This window comes from Malus sylvestris, chromosome 16 (assembly GCF_916048215.2).
Source record: "Malus sylvestris chromosome 16, drMalSylv7.2, whole genome shotgun sequence".
In the NCBI taxonomy this organism is placed as follows: Eukaryota; Viridiplantae; Streptophyta; class Magnoliopsida; order Rosales; family Rosaceae; genus Malus; species Malus sylvestris.
The window spans coordinates 30,337,605-30,345,658 of record NC_062275.1 but is presented as its reverse complement, the minus strand read 5'-3'; the positions used below and the strand labels follow the sequence as shown (position 1 = coordinate 30,345,658).

The 8,054-nt window shown below is 38.5% G+C and overlaps 1 long non-coding RNA gene across 1 annotated transcript; it reads right to left on the bottom strand.

Annotated features, from left to right (window-relative positions):
- Nucleotides 1–1,662: 1,662 nt before the first annotated feature.
- LOC126607162 (uncharacterized) lies at nucleotides 1,663–3,579 on the bottom strand. Its single transcript, XR_007617508.1, has 3 exons — nucleotides 3,143–3,579; nucleotides 2,927–3,042; nucleotides 1,663–1,891 (listed from the first exon to the last, which is right to left on the bottom strand). It is a non-coding gene; the product is annotated as an uncharacterized LOC126607162 (long non-coding RNA).
- Between the last annotated feature and the right edge of the window lie 4,475 nt (nucleotides 3,580–8,054).

The following is an 8,054-nucleotide window of genomic DNA, read 5'->3' as shown; positions in this document are numbered from 1 at the left end:
AGTTATGTTGGTTCACTTTACACCAAAGGAAGTTCATGACTTATTTTCTAATTGATTCTAATGGCTTTAGACTCTGTGGTGGGATTAGTTGGAACTATTGGAAAGATGTTCTGATTTTTAACGTGTTCTATGGATTGCAACTTGAAGATGAAAATTTTGTCTTAGTTGAGTTTTAATAAAGTTTCTAGTTTGTTAGTTTTTATTTTTGTTTTCTAGTTTTGTTTTGCTTGAGGACAAGCAAAAAGCTAAGTTTGGGGGTATTTGATGAGTCGATATTTTACTATATATTTTACTCTATTCTTGGTATTAATTTATTTGTTATTTTGGTAGAATTTTGATACTTTGATTTATATTTTTAATGTAGGACATTCTACTTCCTCCAGAGCAAAAAGTGATCAAACGGATGAATTTTGAAGTGATTCCAATTGGAGGATGTTCATGTGCCTTCAAGATGATTATTTCAAAATTCCAGATTTTTCTACCAAGCCGTTTGACTGTGGTGATGAAATAAAGGCCTAGCGCACAGCTTTGCCAGATTGACGTTTCTGGATGTTTTGGGTATTTTGGAAACCAAGATGGCATATTTTGATGAAGATTCCTCTGAGGATTTGTAGGGGACGTCTTCAGCTTTCAAAAGAGACATTTTGGGACCAAATTGGAGTTGATTTGGTCAGTTAAAAGTATGATTTTCTGAGAAGTCCGAATTTTAGTTCAAATAGGAAACCTTTTATTTTCTATTTTATTATTTTATTATGTTTCCTAGTTTTATTCTAAGACCTTTTAGGCTTTTATTTTGTAGTAGTATAAATAAAATATTTAGCCATTAAGGTTAAGGAGGAGAAGAGTGGAGGAAACACACGCACTACTTTAGAGGGTTTTTTAAGTTTATTTTCAAGGTGTTTTCTATCATTGTTTTTAATAATATTTTGTTTATGGTTGTTAGTAACTAATCTTGTTTGCTAGGGTGAGGCCACGAGCCTTAGCAAGAATATGTAGTTTCTTTTCAATTTACATATGATATTATACATGCATGTTTTGAATTATTAATCATCGTTTTAAACTATCTAAATGTCTTAGTGATTCGCGACCATTAGGATATTTAGAAAAGTAATTTGATGCAATTTTGGTCAGAACGTTCCCTGAAATTGGCGATGGTTTCTTGTGGTTAATAATTGTAATTTCACTTAGGATGAACATTGTCATATCCCGGCCCGGGCCTTTACCACATCCCAAACTCGACTCTGCCGTAATACGATATTGTCCTCTTTGGGCCCCGACCATGCCCTCACAGTTTTATATCTGAGAACTCACACGAGAACTTCCCAGTGGGTCACCCATCATGGGATTGCTCTCACACGAACTCGCTTGACTTCGAAGTTCCGAAGGAACTCGAAGCCAGTGAGCTCCCAAAAGGCCTCGTGCTAGGAAAAGGTGGGAATATACATATAAGGCTTACAGGATCCACTCCCCTGGGTGATGTGGGATGTCACAATCCACCCCCCTAGGGGCCCGACGTTGTCGTCGGCACACTTATGGCCAGGGATTGGCTCTGATACCAAACTGACACGCCCCGACCTAGAAAGGTCGAAGCATGTTGGCCATCACTGTGAGGTGACGTAACCATAAGGGTAAGTAAAGTGAAAAACTGAATAAATTTAAAACTAATTATAACTAGATATACTAAATAATGAAAGGGACATAGTGTGCAATCGTTGGATGAACCCACTACCATTATTCAGAGCGTAATAGACAGTGAGACTACAAAAGAGTAGTCAAAGTAACTAAAGTACACTTATTACACAATAGTGATAAGTTCATACGTCTAATCAGAAGAGAATGTCAGAACTGCCAAGATTCCTCGAGTGCCACAAAGAGTACAACTATCTAGGTCCTGGAGGAGCGAAAAACAAAGTTGAGTGGGTCAGTAAAACAATGCTTAAAGGAAAATCTTTTATTTTTGAATATACTAAACCTTCGTCGTAAAACAAGTATAGTTTCCTTAAAACATACTACGTAAATATGTTAACAATAAAACAACAATAATATAACAATATTATAACCAGAAGTATGCCAAATCATGATGCATCAAATGCCACAATAATATAATCATTTGATAATCAAGTATAACTAAGTACTCATCCATCTAAGCTGACACACGAGTTCAAACAGATAATTTCTGATACGAACAGGACTGGCTGTAATCAATATGCTTTAGTACTACGATCACGTGAAGACTGGTGCAGAAGCACATCACATACAAGTCGGATTGTCTAATGCAATCTACCTGACAGGACTAGCACCTAACTTGGATCCAAGGAGAGCAAACGGTGCGATGTGAACATACACGTGAAGGACTGGCCCTGGCCCTGGCCTTAGGGCGAGTATTAACACCGGGGTGCATCAAGATAAGCATGTACAAATATGTATGAATGCCATGACAGTAATATCTCAACCATATAGCAACATTTATCACAATTATATCGCAGTTATCAATTATTTGGCAATATATACGCAAAGTGGTGTATTTATGAAATTTGGAAACTATAAATATGTATAGATATAAAAAATAAAAAAACTACCCACTCACAAGTACGTCGTTGGGTCATAACCCCCGAGCCTAGCTTGGCCTTAAACGTCCTCGGGATACGTTTCCCCTAAATGTGAAATAACTAAAATAAAATTATTTAGAGCACATATACAGAAACCTAAATAAAACCCCCTAGTTTGCTCAAACCTAGGGTTTAAATATACCATTGTGACCTACTCGACGTCACGAACATCCCAAAGTTTTCAGAAAAAATTTTGGACGGCTCACGCGCCATCCAGGGCACGACCAGACACACCCCACGCCCAAACCGGTGCCGTCCGTGGACCTGACGCTGTTAGGAATATTCCGTTAAAGGCTAACAGAGTTTAACGGCATTACCTGACACCGTCAGGAATATTCCATCAACTTTGACAAAATATTCCGTCTCCTTCTCCCGTGAGCCCTGCCTTCACCGTCATCCGTTGTCGTTTGCAACTAGGTTTTTCATCAGATTTCTGGGAAAATTTCAAACACACTATTCTCCTTCAATTCTCAACCAGTTTCAACGTACTTTATATGGATTTGAAGCTAGTGAAGATTAGAATCATGTTATACCTGTTTTGAGTCCAAAAAGTGGATGGATTTCGCTGGAAAAAGCCTCGAAAGTTCCGGTCAAAAGTGAACTCTTTGAAACTCGATCATTTCACTTCCAAACTTCTCCCAAATTGTTGTAAGAGCCTCGAGGAGTTTCATAGAAGCTTTCCCAAGCTTCAAAACACCCTAACTCACTCGAAAACACGTCGAACTCAGTTTGCCCGAGTTCGGACCTCACGAGTTCGACGTTGAAAATTCGTCCATTCTAGGCTTTAAGAACATGGTTGTGTTCGTGAGGATGAGACGAACACGAAAACGAGGTTCTTGGGTTCGATCTGTGAGCTTTGAAGCTCGTTGAGGGTTTGCACAGAAGAAGAGAGTATATGGGAGAGAGAGAAAAGGAAAAGGGAAAGAGTCCCTTTTTTCCTTTTTCTGATTGGGTGACATAAATGAGGGAATAGATGGGATTGGTGAGAGTGTGAGATAATGGAGGAGGGTGTATGGGATGGCTAAGAAAAGCTAGGGATAGGATTTCTGGATTTTGTACATAAAAGGTATCGAAAACCTATCCAGAACAGGATTTTCACACTGATAAAATTTACGTACACTCGTAACAACATGTACAATTTAAATGTGATAGCGAGAAATAAAATGAAAGTGATAAGAATACATCAACGTCACTTGCCAATAAGGGCATAACCGTCAATACACATACTCAGGAAGAAATTACATAGGAAAATTAGGGACGGGTCGTCACAAACACCACGTCTTAAGGGTTGCATGGTTTTTCAAAGGGTTTTCATAAAGCATAATGAGTCTTTCATGTTCATATTTGATCCGAACATCCGGACGGGTTGCATGTTAGATATACGTTCTATGTTAGAGGTTCCAAGTAGGATATATATTAGGAAAACCTAACCTTCAAACATATGCATGGGTAATTCATAAGTAATTGAAAGAACTATATATAATTGTTAAGGTGACGGCAGAACCCTAGGCTTTTACAATTTTAATTTTCAAAAACTGCTTTGTTTTAGTTTATTTTATTTTGGCACTTTATTTAATTATTTTCTATTAAATTCGTTTTATTATTTTAAATCATAAAATCAACTTTTTCTAAAACTTTGTTATAAATAATTAATTAAGATTTGATTTAACATAGATTATTCATTCAATCCCTGTGGAGAACTACCTTGCTAGAGCCATCTATACTACAATTACCTTGCACTCTTGGAAGTATTTTAAGTGTTTTTATCCCTACTTTTACAGGTGGTAAAATCCCTATCTGATATCCTAGTACCTCTCCTAGAAAGGCAGCGGTACTAATCATTTCATAGTAGCCCCTCCGGAGGTTTAGGGGATTGAAACCCAATGCAGTCTGTAAGATCCCACATTGCAAAGGGGTGAGGATCCTGTAATCCTTATATGTATATTCTCATCTCTACCTAGCATGAGGCCTTTTGGGAGCTCACTGACTTCGGGTTCCATCGAAACTCCGAAGTTAAGCGAGTTCGCGTGAAAGCAATCTCAAGATGGGTGACCCATTGGGAAGTTCTCGTGTGAGTTCCTAGAAACAAAATCGTGAGGGCTTGGTCGGGGTCCAAAGCGGACAATATCGTGCTACAACGGAGTCGAGCCTGAGATGTGGTGGAGGTCCGGGCCGGGATGTGACATTTGGTATCAGAGCCAATCCCTGGTCGGAAGTGTCCCGATAAGGACGTCGGGCCCTTAAAGGGGGTGGATTGTAAGATCCCACATCGCCCATGGGTGAGGATCCTATAAGCCTTATATGTATATTCTCATTTCTACCTAGCACGAGCCATTTTGGCAGCTCACTGGCTTTGGGTTCCATCGGAACTCTGAAGTTAAGCAAGTTCGCGCGAGAGCAATCCTAGGATGGGTTACCCTCTGGGAAGTTCTCGTGTGAGTTCCAAGAAACAAAACCATGAGGGTGTGGTCGAGGCTTAAAGCAAAAAATATCGTGCTATGGCGGAGTCGAGCCTGAGATGTGATGGGACCTGTGCCGGGATGTGACACGGTCGCTATGCTCCCTTCATTCTTAAGTCATCACCAAAGAATTGAGATTTGAGATAATCAGAAAGAAGAAAATATAAATAATTTTATTGGTTTATTGTTGGTGGCACCTGCATTAGCCAACTCTACATAATAGTCACAAAGAATAAAATAAGTGACATAATTTTATAGAATAGTAGATATAAATTAGAGAACTAGTAAAATGAATTATGGCTAAAAGCAGTGTCAGAATCCACTGTTGATAATTGAATTGCAAGAACATATTTGGCATTCCCTGCCAACACATGATACTTCCCACCATTGGCCCTTCTAACACAGAAAAATACAAAAATTGGATTCATTGTTTGTTATAAATTCTAAGGGATCTAACAAAAACTTATTTAATTCGTGGATTCTTCCATTGTAATTTCTATAGCATTTATTGGCTGCAATAGAAAGTAGTTCGTGATGTAGTGTAGGACATAATTGGAGCTACCAACTTAAACATGGTTTAATTACTCATGATGACCATTGAGTAGGGATGACATGACATCAATCTACAATATTAACATCCACATATAGTTGGAAATCTTGGATGCAAAACTTTAAAACATAGATGGAAATATATTTAAGAATGTCGAACAACCACCAGTTAACCAATTTACTATTTGTTTAGCTTGTATTTATTTATTTAGTGTTAGTTAGAATTATGACTACATGTGAACAATAAAATCAGTTAGTTGATAACATGGGAAACTTTTAGGCCCATATAATGGTGCAAGCTGGAAAGGAAGCTACGAAAAGCCCAAGGGAGATTGAGAAGCCCAAGGACCAAGGAGCTTAGAAGAGGATACCCCTGAGCGCTATAGCCAACCGCCTACAAGTTGAACCCGACCAGGATTGTAAATAGCTTTCCGACTGCCAAAAACACATGGGCAGACTGACAGCTTTGTGGCACAAGTCTCTAGGAATAAGTTTATCCAAATGTCAATCAAGCCACGTGGCGGCCCTCAATTAGTGGCATCAATCTAAGATGGGACGTAAAGGCGGTCGATACGGCACTCGGAGAGGCATGGTTGGATAACCAAAGCCTAGCGAGATGCTCGACCTGCATCACTTTGACATAATGCATCATTTTGGTTGAATATATGTCACTTCACCACCAAATGTTTGGTTGATAGGTGGAAAGGTGTTAGCATGATAGCCAACATATGTGGCACATTAAATGCCAAATTGGGAAAACCTAAGGCTGAAAGGTTCATTGAGGGCCTATATAAAAGGGTGGGAACCTCCTGTATCTGGGTCGGACGACTGAAAAGAGAGAGACAGTGCATGTATTAGCTGAGCGTTATTTTTAGTCTTAAAATCAATATAATTTGAGCAAAGCAATGGATGTAGCCCTATTTTAAGGGGTGAACCACTTATACCTTTGAGTCCATTCATATCCCGAGCCCTCTAAGGATTTAGTATTTTAATTTGTTAACTTGCAAATTTTGAGCATTAGCATTAGTCATAGTATTACATCTCTCCTATCTAACTATCTTCTTTATCTCCTTTGAATAGAAAATTTGTATCAACAAAAGTTGAAGTTCTACTTTGACTTAGTAGTCAATTAGAATGCTGCAGAAAAGAAGAAGAAGAAGTAGCCTAACCCTTTTCTACTATAGTGGCAATGCTAGCTAGCTAAGAGCCTAACCCTAACAGAGAATGCCAATTTCTTTGAGAACGCGATAAGAGTTTAAAGAGCGCAAGTGATCAAGCAGCTGAAGGTTGAAATACGTACAGACATGACAGACAAGCCAGTAGTTCAAGGAAAGAAGTGGTCTGGATTACTCGGCATTCGATTGTGTGACTGAAGATCTTCTACGGTTGCAAAAACTTCAATTCGGAATCAGCATTGGCTTGATATTCACTTTCTTGGTAAGCAATACGCTTGAGCTACAAGCCTCGTGCTCGTTTTGTTCATTTCTGAGTTAATGATTACGTACAATGCATTTGATTTTTAGTTTGAATTCTGTTGTTTTCATAGTCTGGATGTTGCAAGCCACCAACATTATGTGGAATGAAGTACGTAAATGCAACATTTTGGGAGAAGGAAGATGGAGCTGAAAATCTTATGTATCTGCACGGCAGAGATTGCGATGCATGGAAGAATGATCCAAGCATCTTATGCTACAACTGCAACACTTGCAAAGAAGGGTTTCTTTCTTATTCTTAGCATCAATGTTGGAGGGCTATGGAGGATAAATCTTCTTTTTGGTTACTCATAGGATCACTTTGGGATTTGACGGTGTTGGAAATGTGCTCTAAAAGCTAATCATATGATAATACTTTACGAACATTTCACATGTTTAACTAATCTAGTTTATTATAAAGGGCAACAATATTGTTTAAAGTTGTCTCATATAAATGTTATATGCTTAAACGATAAGTCCAAGGAATATGTAATTGGAAGAATGTGATCTAAAGAAGTTAGATTCATGAGACCATTTTGTTTCGCATACTATCCTAAACGTTCCTGATCATAGGATTGTCAATTGGGCATTGACAATCCGTTAATATCAGTACGTGTTATGTCTTCTCTTAGAGAAAGTGATTGGTTTCAATTCATTGGTGTGACTGACTCCAAGACAAGCATGTAGGTGCTCAATAGAGAATGAGTTTACTGAACGCGATCAACAAAGAGTTCTCATACTCATGTCACATGAAAACTCATGGTTGGGATAATGCAAAGTAGTTCTTTGACCTGAGGCACCATAGTTGTCTTGTGGTTAGGTCCTTGATCTTTGACTATGTCAAAGTCACTCCGTCAAACGGTGTCTACAACATAGTTGGGGTTAAGCCACATAGCATGGAGGCAAGTGAATGCACAACAAGGGATCTTTAACCTTCAAACCGTTTAAGGGAGAATACTTTATGA